The sequence below is a fragment of the Balaenoptera borealis genome (genome assembly GCF_965194805.1).
Source record: "Balaenoptera borealis genome assembly, chromosome: 16".
Classification (NCBI taxonomy): domain Eukaryota; kingdom Metazoa; phylum Chordata; class Mammalia; order Artiodactyla; family Balaenopteridae; genus Balaenoptera; species Balaenoptera borealis.
In genome coordinates, this window is record NC_138872.1 from 22,531,599 (window position 1) to 22,554,088 (window position 22,490).

General features: G+C 55.9%; 1 protein-coding gene across 6 annotated transcripts in view; it reads right to left on the reverse strand.

The window, feature by feature from the left end:
* Positions 1 to 22,226, reverse strand: part of SRC (SRC proto-oncogene, non-receptor tyrosine kinase) — a 56,088-nt gene extending 33,862 nt beyond the window's left edge. For 4 of the 6 annotated variants that reach the window (XM_082361978.1, XM_082361979.1, XM_082361975.1 and 1 more), the window contains exons 1-2: positions 21,885 to 22,226; positions 1,233 to 1,300 (exon numbers count right to left, since the gene is read on the reverse strand). The gene's annotated coding sequence lies outside the window, so the exon portion shown is untranslated. Of the gene's footprint in view, positions 1 to 1,232; positions 1,301 to 11,287; positions 11,441 to 21,884 lie in introns of those variants that run through there. The other 2 variants (XM_082361976.1, XM_082361977.1) reach the window with 2 other exon arrangements.
* Between the last annotated feature and the right edge of the window lie 264 nt (positions 22,227 to 22,490).

Sequence of the window (22,490 nt, forward strand, 5' to 3'; positions counted from 1 at the left end):
CTACTGTATAGCACAGGGAACTCTATTCAATACTCTGTAATGACCTATATGGGAAAAGAAGCTAAAAAAAAGTTTACATATGTATAACTAATTCATTTTGCTGTACAGCAGAAACTAAAACAACATTGTTAATCAACTGTACTCCAATAAAAATTCAAATAAATAAATAAATACATACATAAATACATACAAAATAAATAAACTGTACACTTTAAATGGGTGAATTGTCTGGTATGTGAATTCTATCTCAATAAAGCTGTGTTTAAAAAAAACAAAAACAGAAACACTACACCAGAGGCCACTGTTCATCTATTAGATTGGCAGATCCCCAAATTCTAGAGCAACCTGTGTTGGTGAGAGCGAAGGGAAGAAAAGGATGTGGTGTGAAGGTACATCAGTGCCACCTCCATGGTCCTCCGAAGGACCATCTGGCCATATCTAACAAAATTACAACTGCACACATTCTGGGACCCTGCAATTTGGGATTAAACCTAGAGGTATCCTCACACATGAACACTAAGCATACGATGGAAGATATGCATTGCAGAATGGTCTGCAATAAGCAAAAGGCTGGAAACAACCAAAAGGAGTCTTCTCTAATCAAATAAAGCATGGTCTCCATCCACACAATGAATACTATGCGATCAGGAAAAAGAAAGAAGCAGCACAAAATGATCTCCAAGGCACACTGTCAAGAGCAAACAGTCACATGTAGAGCTGAGTATACCATGCATGATCACTTGAGGTTTTTAAATTATTTTTTCTAACATCCATGCTTACATATGCCTGGACTCCCTGGAAGAACACACCAGAAACTCCTCCCCATGGCTGCCTCTAGCAAGGAGACCTGGGTGCCAGAGAGGTTTACTTTTCCCTGCCTTCTTTTGTACTGTTTGAATTACTTTTTACTGTGTGTGTTAATGCTTTTTCTTTCCTTTTTAAGAAAAAAGTTGACATATACACACTACTATATATAAAATAGATAACTAATAAGAATCTACTGTATAGAACAGGGAACTCTACTCAAACTCTGTAATGACCTATATGGGAAAAGAATCTAAAAAAGAGTGCATATATATATATATATATATATATATATATATATATATATATGTATGTATAACTGATTCACTTTGCTGTACAGCAGAAACTAAAACAACATTGTAAATCAACTATACTCCAATAAAAACTAATTTAAAAAAAAAAGAAAGAAAGAAAAAAGACAGGTTTACCTGGTATCAGATCCTGGCGCTCTCTCTCATAGCTGGGAAGTCACTTCACTTCTCTGAGCCTCTGTGCTCTGCAAAGGGAGGGATAATAATAGTATCTGCTTTGCAAAGTTGTTGTGAAGGATTAAATAAGACAAGGCCCCGCACGCACACACACACAGGGCTCCCCACGGTGTCTGTGTCTGGCTCCAAGTGGTAGGTGCGTGGTCCTACTCCATGTGGTAGGTGCCTGGCTCATGCTGGTTATTAATACGTTACTACGTACACCAATGTGCATTGTAACAAGTGCCACCAGAGAGCCCTGGACCAAGTGTTCAGAGCATCAGCAATCCCTCCAACTGGGAGGAACTGGGAAAGGATTCCTGGGGGAGGCAGCATTTGAGAAGGGCTTCAAGGTCGAGAAGGAGGTCCACAAATAGAGATAACTGGGGGCTGTGCCTCTGGCAGAGGGAGCTGTGCAGGCAAAGGCCTGGAGGTAGGAAAGCCCTGGGTATTCGCTCAGTCGTGCATTCCCTGGCTCCTTCAACAAAGCTCAGCTGAGCACCGACTATGCGCCAGACACTGTCATAGGAAAGACAGACAAAGCCAAGTAGCTGGACCATCGAAGGGAGGAATTACAGAGAGTGTGAAGACAACAAGGGGCTGGGGCAGAGCCTCACCCAGGTCCAACTGTTCATAGAGCAGACCAGGAAAAGGAGGCTCAGAGAGGGAGAGAGGCTGCCTAAGGTCACACAGCACCTTCTCAACTTATGGGAAGGTCCACTCCCAGCTCCACCCTTCCCATGTCCCACGAGCCTGGAGAAGAGAAAGCCCACAAGGGCCGTCCCAATGTGCACTCATCAGAAGGTGCAGAAAGATGCCGTCTAAACTGGGGGCCCCAACAAAGAGGAGGGACAACTGGTTCTCAGATGATAACAGCACCTGGTTGATGGGTAGAGAGACTCCTGTGTGCCAGGCACCATGCTGAGAAGTGCACTACATCTCTGAGCCCAGGTGAACCCTCTGCAGCCCTGTGTAGTCAGCCCCATTTTGCAGATGAGGGAACTGAGGCCCAGAGAGGTCAAGTTACTTGCCTAAGGTCACACGGCTCATAAGAGACAGCATCGGCAGGCAGACTCGGATTGCCTGGGCTCCGTAGCCTCAGGTCCCAGGGCCCATCCCCCCAGGGAGCCACTGCCAGGGCCTGTATCAGCAGTCACATCCCTTCTCAAAAAGCACCCAAGGTGGAAGCTGTTCTCAGCCAGTCCAGGAATGTTTCCTGATAACAGCGGCCCAACCCGGGGTGGGAGGAGTGGGTGGTGGTTGTTGTGTGAGGAAGGCGGGGGGGGGGGGGGGGGGGGGGGGTTGCTGGGCGGCAGGAGGGACACAGCCCATTTGAGTCCATCTGTCCTGCCTCTGGAGAGGAGGAAGCAAAAAGGCCCCATCAGGCACCCATCAGTCAGGCGGGTTGCAGCATCCTGGTTAAGGGGGCTCCTGCTGTGGCCCATGGGAGAACTCTGGGCAAGTCAACCAAAGCCTCCTTCAGTACCATGGAGACACCCATAATCACCCCAGACAGTTGCAAAAGCAAATGAGCTAACCACGTGTGCCCTGGGCATGCAGGCCATGCTGGATAAAGGGGGGTGCGACCACCACTGCTACCTTATTATTTCCATTGTTATTGTTTAGCTCTCTAGTTCCCACCAGGACCCTGCTTCACAGGGACGATTAGGCCCCATCTCCCAGAGAAGGCAACAGAGAGAGGCTCAGAAAAGCCAAGTCAGGTGCCCAGGCCACCATCCAAGACAGCAGAGGACCAGCTGGGGATCCTGGCTCTCCTGGCCCCAGGCCACTTTGGCCCCTCTCCCCAAGAGCACCAGTCCCAGCTGGGCTCTCGCAGGGAGTTATTACACCAGGGACTAAGCAGGGCCCTCAGCCAGTCCATTTTCTACTAGGGGAATGGAGGCCAAGATAGGGGGTAGTGGCTGGCCCAAGGCCACACAGCCCAAGAAGGACCACTTACGGAATGAACCTGTCACCCTTCTGAACCTCCAAGGCTGGGTCCCCAGCTGATGCCCCGCCCTCCTCGCAACAGCCGTAGGGCGCAGGTACCACCAGCACTGGCCCGTGTCCACAGGGGAGGAAGCTGAGGCTGGAGGAGCGCAGGAGAGGGTGCCGGCCCATCACGCCCACCCCAAAAGCGGGGGCTGTGACCCTTCCCTGCCTCCCCTGGAGCCTCCCACACTAGGCAGGAATCTTCTGATTCCCTTTCTTCCTTCAGACTCTCAAAAGAATGACGTGCTCAACTGAGGTGTTTTTCTACAAGTGGTTTCGGAATATAGAAGAGAGTCCTGCTTCAGAGCAGGGGAATATGAATAATGACAGTAATAAGAATAACGGCAGTAGCAACAGCTAATATTCATTTAGCACTTTTTTTTTTTTTTTTGGCCGCACCGTGTGGCATGCAGGATCTTAGTTTCCCGACCAAGGATCAAACCCACATCCCCTGCAAGGGAAGCACAGAGTCTTAACCACTGGACCGCCAGGGAAGTCCCTATGTGCCATTCTTATCACCCCATTTTACAGAAGAGGAAACGGAAGCACAGACAGGTTAAATGATGTGATTAAAATCCCGCCTCTTAGCAGCTAAGTGCCAAGTTCCTCCCTCTCTGAGCTTCTCCCTGAAGGGGGGCTGCCACCCCTTGGGCCACTGGGATGGACCCAAGGAAGAAGCCAGGGCCAGGGCCAGCTCAGCCCCCTCCCCAGAACTCAACACCATCGGCTGCTCCAGTGCAGGTTGGTGGGGTGGAATGGGGCGTGCTGATGGCGGTGTGGAGACCTACACCTTTCCCCCTCATGCCCTCCCACCTGGGGTTCACACTACCCCTTCCATGCTCCCAACAGCCCTGGAACAAGCTATGGCCACAGTCATTTTACACATGAGCACACACGGCTCCAGGAAGCTGCCCCAGCCAGGAAGTGGAGTGCAAAGGCCCTGAGGCAGGAAGGTCAGATGTGCAGGTCTGGACTGAGTGGGTTCCAGCTTAACTGGGTCGCTGCAGGCTTTTGGCCCAGGCACGAGGAGGTCGGAGGGAGGCCCCGAGAGGGACCTGTCCAGCAATTTAGGTCAGAAAGACCTGAAAATTTGAGAGAGAAGCCCATGAAGATTTTCTCAGGCCCCTGAGTGTGCTGGGAGGGACGGGGGGAGGTTACTGAGGCTTCATCCCACAGTGATCCAGTCAGAGCACAGTGATCAGCTTCAGAGGAGACACCTAAACCATGGTGGACTTCCCAGAGGAGGGGACATCTCAGCTGCGGTCCAAAGGCTGAGCAGTTTGTGAAAAGAGGAAGGGGAAGCATGATCCAGGCAGAAGGGATTACTTGGCCAAAGGCCCAGAGGTGGGACCATTTAGAGAAAGGCAAAGAGCCAGGTCAGTTTAAGTCATGTAGCCTCAGTTTCTCCAGCAGCAAAATGGGGGGAAAGACAGGCACACTGTGGGTGCCTCCATCTCCCCCACACCCACTATCTCCCTTCTCCAAGGCCCCCACCCAAGAGGAAGGGCACTGGGAAGTTGGCTGCTGGGTCCTCCTGCCATGGAGCATCTTTGGGGCTGGTGAGGTTGGCAGGGTTGGGAGGTTTCACTGACCGCCCCCCCCCCGACACCCTCTACCCCAGAATCCAGGCCAGGCAGCCTGGCAGGTGGTTGGGGAGGGCAGCTCACAGGCCAGGAGGCCACAGCCCTGATCTTAGAGAGCTTTGTGAGATCTCCCCCTTCACAGATGTGGAATTGGAGATTCAGAGAGGGAGCACTCAGCCTCAGGTCACACAGCAAGGTGGAGGCCAGCTCTTGAATGAGGGTGTGGGACTGGGACCCGGACTGAAGATAAGATTCTTGGGGCACCAGGCCCAGGAGCACTGGGCTGAGGAGGAGCTAGAAGAGGAGATGCTGGCCCCAAAGGACCACAGACCAGGCAAGTCCCAGGGACCCAGCCAGGTACCACCTGGCCCGGCCAGATGAGGGCTGGCCACCATGTGGCTAAGTGGAAGGCCTCCATCAGAATCTCCATGTGACCTCGGCAAGCCACGCCCCCTCCTGGGCCTCAGCATCTGCACCTGGACAAAGGCCCTGGCATGCCAAGGATTCCTTAACAGACCCCCAGCATCAGTGGTGACCACAGGGAACACTGAGGTGACACGTTTTGCTCTCTCCCAGCCTCTCCAAGGTCATGTCTCCCAGGCCCCGCCCCCGTGGTTCCACCCCCGCTGGCTGATGGCTGACAGGCCTTGGGGGGACAGATGCCAGCCGGCCCCTGCCCACGGTGCCCGCTATTCCTGCCAGCAGCTCTGGCTGCTTCCCTGCTCTGGGAACACACTGTGCCCCCTCGTCCCCGCCCCCACCCACACCCACACAGGAGCTCCGTCCAGGGACACGGGTGGGCAGAAGCACCTGGCGGCCAGGCCCCTCCACGCTGTCGGCCCTGTGCTCAACCCCCCACACTCAAAGCTCGCAGGTGCCACCCTGGACATGTGACCTCGGGAAGGTCCAGGCCTTCCTTTATTCATCCATGAAATGGGGGCTCTGGCAGGTCTCTGAGGGAGAAGGCATCCGAGCCTGAGGCTGAGGACAGTGGTCAGCAAGAGAGCCGAAACCCTTAACGCGCCTACGGGCTGTTCATGGGATCAAGGCCAAGGGTGGAGGGGAGTCAGCTGCACGCTCCCTCCTCCCCACCACTTAACCCTCCCTGGACTCGTAATTACCCTGTAGCCTCCAGCCCTTTGCACATGCTGTTTCCTCTCTTGAGGCTTCACCACCCACCTCCCCGTGCCCCCCATGAACTCCAGTGCACCCTATGGGCCTGACCACAGGTCATACTTGACCTTGCCTACCCTCCAACAGAGAGAGGTACCTCTCTTTTTCTGGGCTCACATAGCCTCCATCACATGGGGACTAAGAGTTGTACTGCTTGGGGACTTCCCTGGCGGTCCAGTGGTTAGGACTCGGCGCTTTCACTGTGATAGCCTGGGTTCAATCCCTGGTCGGGGAACTGTGACCCGAAAGCTGTGCGGTGCAGCCAAAAAACAAAAAAAAAGAGTTGTACTGTCTGGGTTCAAAACCCAGCTCTGACCCTTCCTAGCTGTGTGACCTTGGAAAAGTTACTCTACCTCTCTGTGCCTCCATTTCCTCACTTATAAAATAGGGATAAAAATAATAATTACCTCCAAGGATTGTTGTGAGGATTAAACGAAGTCATATTTGTAAAGGGCTTAGAACAGAGCCCAGACCCTAGCAAATGTGCCGTAAGTATTTGCCATTAACCAATAAGAGTAGCGGCTGATACCTGTTGAGCACCTACTGTATGCCAGGCCCGGTGCTCAGTATTTTACCTGGATTATCTCACAACAGCCTGGGAGGAGGGGCCGTTATGAACCTCGCTTTAAAACGGCAAAGACAGGGAAGCCCGGAGGCATCAGCTTCACCTCAAAATATATCTGGGGAAGAAGGGGATTTTGCTGATATTAAGGAACTATTGTGCATTTCTTTCAGGTAGATTATGGTTTTGTGGCTACTTTCTTAACATGAGTCTTATCTTTTAGAGATACATACTGAAAGATTTACACGTGAAGGAAGACATGCGTGCAGGATTTGCTTTAAAATGACACAGGAAGGGGGTGGGATGGAACAGGTGTGGAGGGGACAGGCCAGGCCATGGGTGGTGCTTGGGGCTCAGTGACAGGTTCATGGGGTTTGTTATACTAATATGCTTCTATAACAAAGAGTTTTAAAAGGAAGATGAAATAAAATAATGCAAAACAACGTTTGACCCTCTGCCGCCCCACCAACTGCCCCAGCCTGGGCCAACCACTGTCACCCCTTCCCCTCGCTGGACCAATGCAGTCGTCCCTCTGGTCCGCCTGTCTCCACCCTCAGCCCCCAGTCTGCTTTCCACACAGCAGCCAGATGCTCTCAGAAAGCCTCCTGCAGGCCCCGCCTCACTGGGAGGTAAGAGCCAACATCAGAAGGGTCCAGAAGCCCTCCCTGGACACCTCTGCATCTTTCGGCCCTTTCCTCCTGTCATTCTCCCCGCGCTTGCTCTGTTCCCCTGGCCTCCTTGCTGTTCCTCCAACACTCCAGCCTGCCACTACCTTCCGATCTTTGCACTGGCTGTGCCCTCTACCTGGGTTCTCTTGCCCCAGGGAGCTACGTGGCTCCTCCCCTCCCCTCCTGGGAGGTGAGCTTCTGGGAGAGGCCTCCCTCCCACCCCCAAACCCCCCCACCCCCAGGCCCGCCATCCTATCTAATCACAGCCATTCTGTACAACCCAGCCAGCCTTCCCAGCTTTACATTTGACCCATGACACTTACCACGTTCTAACAGACCACATGCATATTTTCCTTATTTGTTGTGTTTTTGTCTCCCCCACTAGAATGTCAGCTCTGTGAGAGCACAGATTTTTGTTTGGTTGGTTCTTTGCTGTATCTCCAGCCTCTAGAACATTGTCTGGCACATAGTAGTGTTCAGTAAATATTTGTGGGAGGGAGGGGTAGATGGAGGGAGGGATGAAGGGAGGGATGGAGGGATGGAAGGAGAGAGGGAGGGAGAAAAGGATGGTGGGATGGATAGAGGGAGGGAGGGAGGAGTAGAGGGAGGGATGAAAGGAGGGAGGGAGGGATGAATGGGTCCTACCCAGGGCCCCAGGAGATAAAGAGATACAGGCCTCAGCCCCAGGTCTGCCCAGCCCCACAGCCTATGCCCCGACCACTGCACTCTCCTGCCACTGCCTGGCATGTCCCCGTGACAGAGCCTCTGACCACCCTGGTTATATGGGACACTGTGCAAGTCTGAGAGAGCTGTAGACCCCGAGCCTCACCCGGCACGGCCTCAGGCACGGCATGGGTACCGGGGATGCCTGCTGCATGAGCCAGGAGTGAGTGAAGCGTGAGCCAGGGGCCGTCCGTGGGCCAGGGCATCCAGAACGTGTCTGGTCCCGTGTTCCCGGTGCGAACACACTCAGGGCTGGCAGGTCTCAAACCGGCTCTGCCAGTGCGGCCAGGGCGGGGCGGGCGCTGCAGGCTCAGGCTGGCACGGCAGGCAGATGGAGGGGTGCTGCCGGAGCCGGAACCCGCAGCTCAGGGAGGGAGAAAGCTAAGCAAGCGGACGGTGCTGCTCCCACTAATCCCAGCCCCGTGGAGACGGAACTGTTCCAGCCCAAGCAGCTCTTGGGTTTCTTCCTGGGCAGTAAGGGGATCCCTTTCCAGACCCCAGGCCCTGACCTGCTCTGTGAAGGGCAGGATCCCTTCCCGCTAGGACCCGTCCACAGCCTAGAAGCCCGAGACAGAAGGGCAAGGCCGGGAAGTGGTCGGCGCCAGAGCAGGACAAGGCAGCAGGGAACCTGGTGTAAAGCCTGGCTCTGCCCCACGGTGCTGCACAGCTCTGAGCCAATCGTGGCCCTTTCAGGACCGTTTCCCCAGGTGGAAAGCAGTGCTGGGCATGGATTCCAGGGACCCTCCATCCCAAGGTGCCGATTTATCTAGAAGAGGCCACCTCGGCGACTCCAGCCCTGCCCCCAAAGCCCACCTCTGAGGATAGACATGGCCAGAGCCCAGACTCACACATGTCCTTACTCCCCACAGAAACAACAATAATAAAAACACCTGCTGAGGGCTTCCCTGGTGGCGCAGTGGTTGAGAATCCGCCTGCCAATGCAGGCGACACGGGTTCAAGCCCTGGTCTGGGAAGATCCCACATGCCGCAGAGCAACTAAGCCCGTGCACCACAACTTCTGAGCCTGTGCTCTAGAGCCTGTGAGCCACAACTACTGAGCCTGCGTGCTGCAACTACTGAAGCCCGAGCACATAGAGCCCGTGCTCCGCAGCAAGAGAAGCCACCGCAATGAGAAGCCCACACACTGCAACGAAGAGTAGCCCCCGCTCTCCACAACTAGAGAAAGCCCGTGCGCAGCAATGAAGACCCAACACAGCCAAAAATAAATAAAATAAATAAATTAAAAAAAAAATACGTGCTGATCACTGAACACTTAACTCTATGCCTGGCATCCAGCTTTACGTGCACTGTTTCATCCGGTCCTCCCAACAACACTGTGAGGTAGGAACTGTTACTGTGCCCATTTCCCAGCAGAGGAAACTGAGGCCTAGTTGAGGCAAGTTGGAGTTCAGGCCCCCCACCCCACCCCTGGGCAGCCTCTATCTCCCCAAGACAGTTCAGGGTAGGAAAGAAATCTCAGGTACCCCCTGAAATGGCAGGGTCCATATTCCCCAAATCCATTGATCCTCCTGAGTCCTTAGAGGCCAAGCCCCAACCCTGCCCCCACTGTGTAACCCAGGCCATGGGTGTACGACTCAGAGCCTCAGTTCTCTCATCTGTAAAATGGGTAGGATCCTGCCAGGTTTGCCTAAGGGATACCGCTGTTTAAAGCCGCGGGAACTGGAAGACTCAGTCCAACCCTCAGGAAAAGGTGGAGAAGCTGCTGGGCCTACGTGCCTCCAGATGGATTAGGGGGAGGGGGAGTGAACATGAACCAGAAGCCCAGTGGTCTGTGGCAGAGACTCAGCCCCTCATCACCAGCAGCCCAAGAGAGGAAGGATGATTCTTCCTGTGCCCCATGCAATCCAGTTCCAAGCCCTGTCAGTCTCACCTCCAAACACATCCTGAATCCACCTCCTTCCCTCCCACCACGGTCACCCCCTCATCCAGCCCTCCAGGCTGGCCAATTGTAGGCAGAGAGCCTTTCTGAAATGTCCATCTGAACCCATCACTCCTGCTTAACACCCCTCACAGCCCACACTCCAAGACAAAAGACAAGGTCCTCGCGGGGGGCCTCCAAGGTCCTACAGTGGACACTACCAGGCCCACCCCCTTCACTCCTGCTCCACCCACACGGGCCACTTCCCCTTTCCCTGAGAACCCAATACACATCTGCCTCAGAGCCTTTGCACTTGCTGTTCCCTCCACCCAGAGCATACTTCCTCCAGACAAACGCCTGCCTGACTCCCTCACTTCCTTCAGGTGCTTTACTCAAATGTCTCCTGCTCAGAGAGGCCTTTCCTGACCACCGTTTTAAATAGCAACACGCCCAGCCAATTCTGCTCTCTTTTGAGTCTCATTTCAAAAGCTACCTCCTCACAGGAGGCCTCTCTGACCTCCCCCAGCCCAAGTGAGAGCCTTCAACTTCTCCTTCCCAGCATGGACCATGGCTCTGATAACATAACATACTGTATGGACTACATGTCTGATGAGGACAGGGGCCACTTCTGTCTCACTCACAGCTGAATACTCTGCAGTGGGCATAATATTCAAAAGAGTTAACAGCTGGGATGCTTGGGCACCATCTGGTCAGAATAGACACTGGCCCAAAGTACAGGGCCTAGCATGGAGTGGGTCCTTGGTAATTACTGAATGAATGAACAAATGAACAAAAGGATGAATGGAGGAATGGATGGATGGATGATAGATGGATAGATGGATGGATGGATAAGTGAACAGGGCACACACAGTGGGCCTGGGACTTACCAGGGATGCCCGGGGCTCTGAAAAGGTGGCCTGGAGAAGGGAAGGGTGCATCCAAGCTCACCAGCCAGGCTCTGCAGCTGCAGCCTCTCCTCCTGCACAACCCCACTTTCATTTCCCATCCTCTCGGTCTGAGGAAGCTCCTTCCCCCAGGGGAACTGGGTGAGAAGGCGGGGCAGATGGCCCCCTGGTCCCAAAGAGGGGGGGCTCCCAGACTCCATCTGTCCCACTACAAAGGAGCTTTGTCCTCGGTGCTGAGAGCCCGAGGCAGACCGGAAACTGCCCCTCAGCCTCCCAACAGGTCCCGGCACCCCCGGTCAGCTGGGCCAACAGCTCCAAAGCCAGATCCCAGGGACTGACACAGTATTGGGCACAGCCTTCTAAAATCTCATTAATCCTCCCTAGGAGCCCTAGGAGGGAGGTTCTAGGACGAGCCGAATTTTTACAGATATAGAAACTGAGGCAAAGTTATTTGGCCAGCAAAGAGCAAAGCTGGGATTCAAACCCAGGCCCACCTGGCACCAGAGTCTTCAGCCACAGCTCTCAACTCACCAAGTCTGGAGTATAGATCCTCTGGGTTCAGCAGGGTGGAGGGGCCTTTTGGAGGTTCAAGTGGGCAACCATGCCTGACCCTTCACGCTACCAGGAGACTACCACCCTGGCGAAGTTTGCCCAACAAGGGAAGGAGGTCGGGCCCTGAACCCCGGAGGCCTCGCCCCACGCCCAGCCGGTGCACCAGGTGCCTTTGGAGTCTGCCGGCCCCAACACGTCTCCACCACTTCCTGCCAGGCAGGCGTCCACAGGGAAAGGCTGTGCGGGCAGGCAGACCAGGGGGCAGACATCCCCCGCCCCTCACCTGCCGCTCCCCTGTCGGTCCCAGACCTGCCACCTGCCTGGCCGCCACCCACCTTCTCTCCAGGCCCATCTGCCCTCAGGGCAGTCACCAGAGCCACTTCACCAAAGCCACACTGCTGACGGGGCACCTACCCTCAGCTGGGCACTACCCACAGCACCAGACAAATCAGTTCTGCACCCCCCCTCCTCTGTGCCTCTCCTCGCTGCCCAAGGGCAGTGTGTAGTCTCCCCAGGCAGGTACTCCCAGCCCTCCATTGATTGGCACCAGCCACCTCTCAGGGCCAAACTCTACCGCTCCTCTGAGCTCCAATAAGAGCAACTATTCACATTGCATCTTCAGGCCTTTCTGAAGCTCCACCGGCTCCCAGAGAACCATTCCATTCTTCCAGGTATGTCATATGTACCGCTTCCTCCAGGAAGTCTTCCCTGACCCACTCCCTCCAAGACCCCAGACCAGCCCCTACCTTCTGTCCCAGGTAGGGGCTCTTGATCCTTATCTTGAACCCCAGCCTCTGTGGGCTACCTTCACTTGGCAACAGTAACTGAGCACCTGAGCCCAGCCTGATCCTTCTCTCTGTCCTCTCTTTACACCTTCAGCAGGAGGCCTGCCCTGCTCCCAGCAGCCCCAGGCCAAAGCCTTGCCTGTTCAACTGAGTCATCGTCTAAATACCTTGTACTTGACCTGCCGCTCCCCACCTCCCCAAGCTACGTGGACACACGTCAGGCTCTTTCCCACCTCCAGATCTTTGCTCATGCTGTCTCTTCTTCCTGGTAGGCCCTCATCCTTCTTTTCCTCTCATGAGCTCCTGCTCACCCTTTAAGCTTCAGGCCAGGTATCACTTCCTCTGCAAAGCCCTTCTGGCACCACAATAGCTGCCCCAGTTTATATGGCGCCTACCTCATGGTAGGGCAATGATCAGGGTCTGTGTCTGGCTCCCCCAGGTTGTAGGCTACTCCCAGAGTGAATCTTTGGGGTCCCCGGCACCCAGCACAAGGCCCAGACCTCACCAGCAGGTAATCAAAAGTCCAGCTGCCAACTCCCTGCCTGGAGAGCCCAGGGGCAGAAGCCAGGAGCAGCTCCCAAAGGCAGTACTGAGTCCGATTTTGCCCACACTGCCCACAGATCTAAGGTAGGGGCGGAGTGGGGGAGAGGGCTTTCCACCAACGGCCAACTGGTAACCAAACCCACGTCGTTTCTGAAACTAGGGCACAGGAGAGAAACGGGAACAGCAGAATTGTCCCCAAATAGAACTGTGGCTCATCTGGTTCCAGGGCCTCCGGGAACACCTGGCAGGGGTGGGGGTGGGGAGGGCAGGTGGCTGCTCCCGAGGCTGAGAAAGGAAATCTAAAGTTTGGAGGGTGGGGAGGTCGACACCACCCCAGTCGGCACTGACACCCTGCCCACCTCCCTCAGGGCTGGTCCAAATCCTGGAAGGTGGGGGGGTCCTCTCCCACTTTCCCCCACCCACCCATGGGGTGCTCCCTAAACCATCCCACCTCCCAGCCTTTGCTCAGCCGGGTCCTCTGCCTGGAATGCTGCTCCCCTTGCTGCTAGTCAGAACCCTGCCAATCCTTGCGACCGTAGCCACGGACTGGGCACTTTCTATAAGCCCGACATGGGCAGGCATGTGGGGGGAATGAGCTTATCACATCTTCCCAACAGTCCTGTGAGGAAAAGACTCCTGCCCCCATCTCACAGATAAGGAAACTGAGGCTCAAAAAGAGAAGCCATTTGCCCAGGGCACAGAGCAGAGGAGGCAGGTGACCAGGTGATGTGGTGGGACCTGGGTGGTGGCAGCCAGAGGGCACCCAGAAGGCCTGGCAGGGCCCGGTTCAGCTTCCTAGGCAGGCCCAGCCTTGGGGACTTGGCATAACTCAGGGCCAGAGAACACAGGGCACAGCCCCACAGGGCACAGGAGACAGAAAAAGAGCCCCTACATCCTTCTGACCCCCACCCTAGGGTGGCTGAGGACTGAAGAGCCACATTGGTACAATGTGATGTAACTATCTCCCCCCAAATATGCACAGACCCACTGCACAGATGAGAAAACTGAGTCCTGGAAGGGAACAGTTTCCCCATCTGGAAAGTGAGATGTGCCACAGGAACCTTCTGGCTGTGACATCCCCCTGTGGCCTGGTGGATGCTATTTCCTTTCTCTGGGTCTCAGTTTTCCTATCTGGAGAATGGGGCTGTGATTCCCTTCCTCCCCAGGTTGAAACAAATTATAAAACAGCTAACATTTATTGAGCGTTTACTACGTGCTGGCATTGCTCAGAGCATCACACATAGTGCCACACTCGATCCTTAGAACAAGTCTGTGATGTGGATACTGCCATCAGGCCTGTTTTTCAAATGGGGAAACTGAGGCAGAGAGAGGTGAGCTGACTCACCAAAGTCACACAGATAATATGGAGGTAGAGGAGAAACCCGTGGGGCTAGGGGCGGGGTGGCTTCCCAGAGGAGGCTCCTGGCCTTCACGCTGCCCAGAGAGGAGCGGTGGGGAGGGGCTGGAGGAGGGGTCAGGGGTCAGGCAGGAGGCAGAGTGGGGCTCAGCCCAGAGGAGGCAGGGCAGGCCTGCGGTGCTGAGGAGGCCCTGGGTCCAAATCCATGCACTGGGTGGCTTGGGCAAGCCTTTTTGCTCCTCTGAGCCTCAGTTTCCTCTTTGGTAAAATGGGGCCAGAACTGCTGCCTCGCAGGGATGCTGTGGGGACCAGACACAGCCATTCGCCTGGCACTGGGCAAGGGCTCAACTATGTGCTCAAGGAACGGGTGACAATGGAAGGAATCCTCAGGGCTGGGCCACTGGGCTCACTGTTCCTTTAGGACCCGGCTGGTATCTGACTCTCCACTCCAAAGGGGTGGGAAGTGGGGCACAACCTGCCTCTTCTCTAATTCCTAGACGGAACCCTCCCAGCTCTGCCAGCTTTCCAGGCTGTGTGACCTCAGACAAATCACTTTACCTCTCTGAACTTCCGGATCTTCCTTTTGATAATAAGTCGAGGCTTCCACAGGGCTCTGAAAGAGGAGGTCCTCACTGGAAGGACTAAGGGCTTATGTGGGGAGGGTTGTTCAGTTCCACCTGCCCAAGCAGAGAGAGTAGTGTCTGGCATGACCCTGCCTTGAGGCCTCAGTTTCTTCATCTGCCAAATGAAGGTTTTTGTTGTTTGTTTGTTTTTTGCCATGCTGCGTGGCTTACGGGATCTTAGTTCCCCGACCAGGGATCGAACCCGCACCCCCTACAATGGAAGCGCAGAGTCCTAACCACTGGACCGCCAGGGAATTCCCCAAATGAAGATTTTTTATGATGGTCTGTCTCCCTCCCAGCTGGGGATGGCCAGAGGTGATTGAGGAAAGTGCTTTGTAAACTGTAAAGTGCGGCACCCTTGAGAGTGATGACTATCACCGTACTCCCTTAGAGGCAAAAAGAATCCTATGACTTGCCATCTAAGGCAGAATGTGCTAGAGCCATGAGGGAGGGCAGAGAATGGGCAAGGCAGGTGCAGAGGAGGGGAGCGTGGAAAGTATGGACTTGAGTTGGGGCAGAGAGGATGGTCAGCAAAGGCTTTCCGGAGGCAGAGGCATCTTAGCCATGCTGGGTGTGGAGAGGGAGGGCACATCAGGCAGCAGGACCCACAGGGTAAAGCATGGACGCTGGAAAACCCAGGGCCAGCAGGAAGGCAGCTGATGGTTCAGAAAGGCTAACGGGACACCTGAGTGAAAGGGAAGTGTGGGAGGTGACAGGGTGAAGCAGGGGGAAGAGCTCGGCCCAGACCACCAGCATCTCCAGGGGCCCGTGCTGGGGACCTTCCCCAAAACACAAGAGCAGAAACAGCCCCTGCCTCCAGGCCACATGGGCAAAGACGCAAAGCACCCAGGGCTCAAACGGCAGCCACCTTCAGAGAGATGGACCCATTCAGTGAGGGGGCCTTGAATGCCAGGGCTCAGGGCACTGGGAGGCCTTGACAAGCCACAGGAGGGCAAGGGCTGAGGCGGGAGGTGGGCTCAGGGAGGCTGGCTGGAGCTGGCGGCTTCCAGTAGGTCCAGCCACCAAACTTGTCTGTCTCTAGTTAACCTCCCCCCCCAGCCCCACCCCATAGGACTAGCCTGGACACAGGCGTCCAGTCTCAGCCCTAGTGTTCCTGGATCAGTTGACCGGCAGAGACCCAGAATTCCCGCCTCGTCAGGGAATTACCTTCATAACCACAGACACTCAGAAATCGTAAACACTTACTGTGCGGGGGCCCTGCGCCAGAGCAGACACAAATTCGCTCACCTGACCCTCACGCCACCTTGTCAAAGCTGTACTGGCATTGTCATCCCCACTTCAGAGATGGGGAGACTCAGGCTCAGAGCAACCATTTTCCCGCAATCACACATAGCAAACAAGTGGCAGAGCCAGGACTCAAACCAGAACCAATTCGCTCCAAAGGTCTGGCTACTTCCACCCCCTTTAGTCCATGAGCATCCATGGAGCACCCATTATGTGCCAATCCTGGAAGCTGGGGGACCCCTGCAAGAACCCAGTCCTCCAGATCTGAGTGGAGATCCACCAGCCAGAGGTGGAAGCCCAGAAAGTCAGGATCACCTGCCCGCGCAGCAACACATCCACCCTCCACCCAGGGAAAGAGCTCAGCCAAGCTGAGCGCACACTCACTGGGACTCAGATGCCTCACATCAACCAGAGGCCAGAAGTCTGGGCTCACATCTCACTCCGCTGGGTGACTGTGGCCCCAGCCCTTGGCCTCTCTGAGCCTCATTTCCCTCTTCTGTGTAATAGAAACAAAAATTCCACCCACCCCAGGGATGGGACAAAGAATGGAATAAATACGTCACCTTGCTATGACCTGGCCGGAGAGGGCACAACGTGAGGACATCGTCATCAGACAGAGTAAAAGTCAAGGTCACAAATTTGGATAAAGCAGCGGGAGAAAAGATAATCAGACCTTGACAGGGAGGCTGAGCTTCCCGACACCACCCTAACCCCAACTTCCATCCCCCAGCCGGGAGTCACAGCCCAGCAGGTCTGAGGACTCCAAGGACCCATCCCCACAGTCTCTCAACAGCCCCCCACAGCCCCGCTGACATCGCCAGGCTCACACGGCATCAAAGAGGACCCAGCCGGGCCAGCCCCTGGAGAACCCTGGCTAGGATCCCTAACGCAGAGCCTCAGGAGGGAAGATCCCATGCCGGACAGATGAAGAAACTGAGGACCAGAGCAGGAAAGGACTTGGGCAAGATCACCTGGCTTCTTCTCCTCTCTTGCTTTTCATTTTATTCTGGAACTTCTCTGGGTAGTTTCAAGAGGAGGGGAGGTACTGGGGTTCAGGTTGGAGGAGAAGTCACTTGCTCAAGGTCCCACAGAAAGGGGTGGGGAAATCAGGGTTCTGGCTTCCACCTCTGGGATCTTCCCCAATCATCTACTCCTTGACTCAGCGCCCCACCCCTTGCATTGTATTGTGGGAAGGAACAGGCTGGCTGGGTGGGGAGAGCCCTGGATGAAAAGATAGGAGATGTGCATTTTTCTCCCTGCTTGGACAATATGTCCTGGGTCTTTCTGGCCTCAATTCCCCCATCTGTGAAAAGAGAAGGTCAGAATAGATCAGGAATGACAAACTCATGGCATACATACAGTGATGCCTAATCCTCTGCCTGGGGCAGACATTACTAATCTATCACAGCACTCTTTCCCATGAAGCCAAGACTGGATCTTAGAAGGTTTCTCAACACAGTAATCTAGGTCTGGGTTAGGCCTAACCCTAACCCTAACCCTAACCCTGGGCCATCCCTAGACTGGCTAATATCTGAGTCCCCGCAAGGGAGGGGAAGGGGAAAAGAAAGACATAACATTTACTGGGCATCCAATAGTTTCAAGCTGCTGGGAGACATTCTCTGATTTAATCCTCACAAGGGAGGTGTGCAGAAGCTGAGGTTCAGAGAGGCTGAGTGATTTGCCTTTGGACAGACAGCTGGGAACAGGGCCTTGAACACAGGGGAGGTACCTACTGGGTCACCCACCCCAGGAACAGTGATGCAGGGCCAGCTACCAGGTGAGAGCCTAAGGTACAGCTTCACCCCATCCTCCTTTTGGCCGTACTAAGTGCAACCTCCATGCCCATTTTACAGCTTCAGAAAATGAGTCACAGGAAGGGGGTGTCAGTTGCCAGAAAACAATGGACTCGAGCAGGTGTCTGGCTGTTCCCCACCCCTATCTATTGAGCTAATGTGTGCTAAACGCTTTACTTCAGTCCCCTTGGGACATCCTGGGAGCCATGACTCATACTATCCCATTTCATAGATGAGGAAACTGAGATGCCCCCAAAGGAAGGGGCCCCCACCCCTCTAGGGACTCGAGTGGAAACCAGAGTGGTTTACCATGGAGATAAGGTGGTAGGAGCAATGGAGGGGAAGTAAAGGGCTGGGGGAACCCAAAGGGAGATAGAGGCTTGGGGGCCACACAACTCAGGCAGGAAATGAGGCTCTGGGCAAAAAGCCCAGGGCAGGGGGGTGGAGGCCTTTGAAGGGGCTGTAAGGCCTGCAGAGACACGGGAGGCCCAGACCTGGACTAGGAGCCCAGAGCCCCACAGCCTAGGTGCGGCCCTGTCACTTGGCAACTGGGAGACCCTAACAAGTGTCTTCCCCCTCTGGGTCTTAGTATTTACATGTGGAAAATGGGGCTAATCTCACCAAAGGCAAGCTTTCAAGAAGTTGGGACAGGCTACACCAACAGAACTCTCCCAGCTCAGCCTCCTCACACACAGAGGGCAAGGCAGGACTCAAGTCACCCAATATACGGGTGGCCTTGGCCGCCAGCATCCTTTCCTAGACAAGCACCTTCAGAATCAGTGGGAATCATCCACTCAAAACCTTCACCAGACAGCTGGGGAGGCCAGACCTATTGGACCAACTGACCCGCCCAGTGTCACACCATACAAGGCAGGTCCCATTTCCTGAGCACCTGCTGGCTCCAGGCACTGGGCATATGGCCCTCCTTTAACCCTCACCTGATAGGAAGATATTTACTGTTCCCATTTTCAAGACAAGGAAGCTAAGTCTCAGAAAGATAGAATGAATGACCCAAAGACACACAGCAGGCAGACACGGTCAAAACTTAAACGCAAGCCTGTCTGAGTCCTGAGCCCTTACCCTACCTTTGTCTCCATCTCCCCAGCCAACCCCTCCCTGCTCCCCACCTCACTCCCAGCCTCCAGCCACCCTGCGTGGCACTGCCCCAACCCCTGGCTCTCACCCTCTCCTGCCTTCCTGCTACCGAACTCCTACTCTACTTTCAAAGCCCAGCCTCAAATGCCTCCTCCTCTTGATATCTGATCTAGGCCCTCACAGAATATCTGGAGTCCAGCCCACAGATCTTTTTCTACCAGGTGTCTTGGTCACCTCTGCACCCCTGGTCTCCAACATGGGGCTGTTAACACCGGGGACACCAATCAGCCCGCTGTGTGAAGATGAAGGCCAAGCTCCTCCTCAAGGCCCATATGGCCCCACATGGCCCCGTCCTGCTGACAACACCCCCTCATTCACCTCTCACCCACTCCCCTTAATTTTCTACGCTCCAGACTCACAGGCTTTCTCATTGTTTCTCCATAAGAGCACACGCTCCCCCACCTCAGGACATTTGCATGTGGAGTTCCCTCTGCCTGCTAAGCCCTACCCCTAGCTCCATGCCTGGCCAACTCCTCCACGCTTCCTTCGAGATTCCTCTGCACCCCACGCCTCTCCCTCTGAGCCCTTATCACATCTGTGATTATATATTAATTTATTTGGCAACCTGTTTGCTACTTGGCTCACCCTCTAGACTTAAATTTCTGGGCAGCCAGGAACCTGTTCACAATTCCCCAGCAAGGACCCACCCAGGCTGACCACTCCCCACAACCCCAGGGGCCCTGGGACGTGTCTGAGCTGAAGGGAAGAACGAGCACTCTGCCCCTTCTTCGCTGAGGGAACCGCTGTTCCCTCCTGTCACCACCTCCTGGAAGCCTCCTGAGGCCTCCTACCGCTCCCACTGCTAACCCGTCACCACACTGCTCAGCCCAAGTTCAAAGCTCCTAGAACATTGTAGGCGCTCAGTACAGGGCCATGGATGCTTGTATCTCGGCAGGTTTGGGGAAACGAGGTTGAGGACCAGGGGATGGGCGGTCTGTCAACAGGCCACTGAGCCATCTCCTCCCTGGCTCCTGGGGCTTGGGGGAGCTAGACAAGCCCCCCTCCCCACCCCACCAACCCCCGGTCACAATCATGGAAGAAGCCAAAGCAGGAACTAGCTATGAGCTGGGGATACTTCATGCTCTGGGAAGGAGCTAGGGGAGAAGAGGAGAGAGCTGGGGGGCCTTCCTGGGAGAGGTGGGCCTTAAGCTAAGCCTTAAAGAGCAAGAGCAGACCAGCAGCTCTTAGAGGAAAGGGCACTCCCAGCGGGGACACCTTCAGGAGCAAAGGCCCAGGGGCCACACAGGAGGGCCTAGGCAGGCAGTCAGCTGAAAGAGGTGACACACTGTAAATCATTTCCCTGGGTGGAAAGACCACATCACCACATCACCAAAAGGGCCTCGTGGCTTCCACCCAATCACTCACTCATCAGTAGAGTCTTTTCCAACACTGTCTCGTGCCTGGTCCCATACTGGGAAACCCCAGTTCCCCCATCACTGGAAGGGTGCAAGGGCAGCCAGACCAGGGACTCTGAGGTCTAGGCTCTCATTGCAGCTTCAAACTGTGTGGCTTGGTCAAGTCACTTCCCCTCTCTGAGCCTCAGTTTCTTCACCAGCAAAATGGAGACACACAAGAGTCCCTACCTCATAGGAGGTGCTCAGTAGATGTTAGCAGCTATCATTATCATGGGCCCATTTTATACTTAACAAAAATGAGGCCAGAGGGAGTAGTGAGTTGTCTCAGGTCACACAGCTGCTGGGTGGCAAGACTGTGCTGGGGCTGTTTCTTTCTCAAGGGGTTAGGAGGTGGCTTTTGGGGCACCAATCCACCCCACTAGGACCAGCCACCTCACCTCCCACCCATCTTTTTTAGGCAATTCATCCAGTGAAGTGCTCATTTATTGAACACCTACCACATGCTAAGCCCCTCCCTGCAGAAGTGCCTACAGTCTTCCCCTGAGGATCCCCACTGCACACATGTGGACTCAGAGGGGTGGTCCCTTGGCCCAGGTCACCCAGTGAGACGAGAAGCCTAGGTCTTGTCTCCCCAGCCAGGAGGCCAAGATGAGGGTCAGCAACAGGACCAGCCTGGCCCATTCTTGAAATCGTCTGGTCTCAGCTGCACTATGGCTGGGCCTGGACTCACCCCAGGTGACCCAGAGAGCACTGTCCCAATTGGACAGAGTCCCTGAAGCCCGGGAAGCTTCACCCAGGGCCACGCAAGGGCTCCGTCCACGCTCAAGTCTGCCTGAAGGCCCCAGAGGCTGAACTGCTACCCCACAGGTGAAACCCTTCTGTCAGCCCATCCTTCCACCAGCCCAGTAAGCCCAGCCAGGCCCACAGCGGGGCCTGATGAGGACCCCTAGCTCAGAGAGGGCAGGCAGTTCTTTGAGGACACACAGCAGGGCAAGTAAGTGGTGGCCCCTGTCGGGACTCAAACCCACCACCAACCCCAGCCCAGACGGACAAATGGACCCAGCCTGGTGGCGAAATCCCAAAACTTTTGCCAACTTCTGAGCAGACAGGCGGCTGGGCCTGTCCAGAGGCGAGGCTGGGGGCTGTGGGCAGCAGGGACCAAGCACAGTTTGGCCAGTCCCTTCCAGGCCGGCAGCACCAGGCCCTACCCGAGGCCCCACGAGGACAGGGAGATCCTGGTGCCCCGGCCCGGCACCCCCAACCCGGCGCCCCCAGGCCCACCCTGCCCGCCCCCTCTCCACCTCCCATCCAGGGCTGGGGGCGCCAGGCCGGGCAGCCGCGGCCAGAGGCGGCGCCGACTGGCTCAGATTTCAGATTTGGCCTAGACCTGGCCCGGGGGCTCAGGCCCGGCTCGCTGCTTGCTCTCAGGGGGCCCGTAGAGGGACGGTGAGCCGGAGGGGGTCCCCGCGCAGACTGGACCCCTAAGCCCCCCCACCCAGCCCCCTCCCCCCGCGGCATCACAACAAAAGGCCGCGCCAGACAAGTCCCGGTGCGCCCGCCCTGCGCTCCGGGATCGCTGCTCGGCCCGGGGGTGTGGGGGTTGGAGGGGGGCCCAGGAGCCCCCGCGGCCTGGCGATCCGACGCCAGGGTGGTCCCCGGGCGGGGGCTCCCTCACGCGGGCCGGGACTGGGGGCCGGCGGAGGGCCGGGGGGGCGCTCACCTGGGCCGGCGGGCAGGCGGACGCACCGGCAGACAGACGCACCGGAGGACCGACCGCCGGATTGCCAGGGCTTCGGGCACACGGCGGCCTGGCCGCTCCGGCTCCCAGGCCGGAATGGATTCCGGGCCGGGAGAGACAGATCGAGAGAGAAAGGGAGGAGGAGGAGGAGGCGGCGGCGGCCTGGGGAGGGGAAGAGGAGGGAGGGAGCGCGCGAGCAGGGAGGAGGGGCCCGGCAAGCGGCCTGGGGAGGAGGAGGAAGGAGGAAGCGCGCCGGGACAGTTCCCCGCCGGTGACCTGGTAGAGACCCGTGCGCGGCCTCCCCACGCCAAGGGTCCCGGCGGGCCGGGGAATGGGGGGCGGAGGCACCGGGCACAGAAACCCCGCCCCCACCCCGCCCTGAGAGCGCTCCCTACCCTTGGGGCACCCATCAGCCCTCAAGCCAAAATGCCCTCCCTAACTCCCCCACAGCCCACCCACCCTATTTACCCCAAATCTACCTCTCCCAAAATTATTAGTAATAATCAACAGCAGCACTGATGGAGCGCTCACTTCTTGCCAGGGGCCAGGCTAAGCGGTTCAGGTCAATTTTAGGATCTATTCCTACCA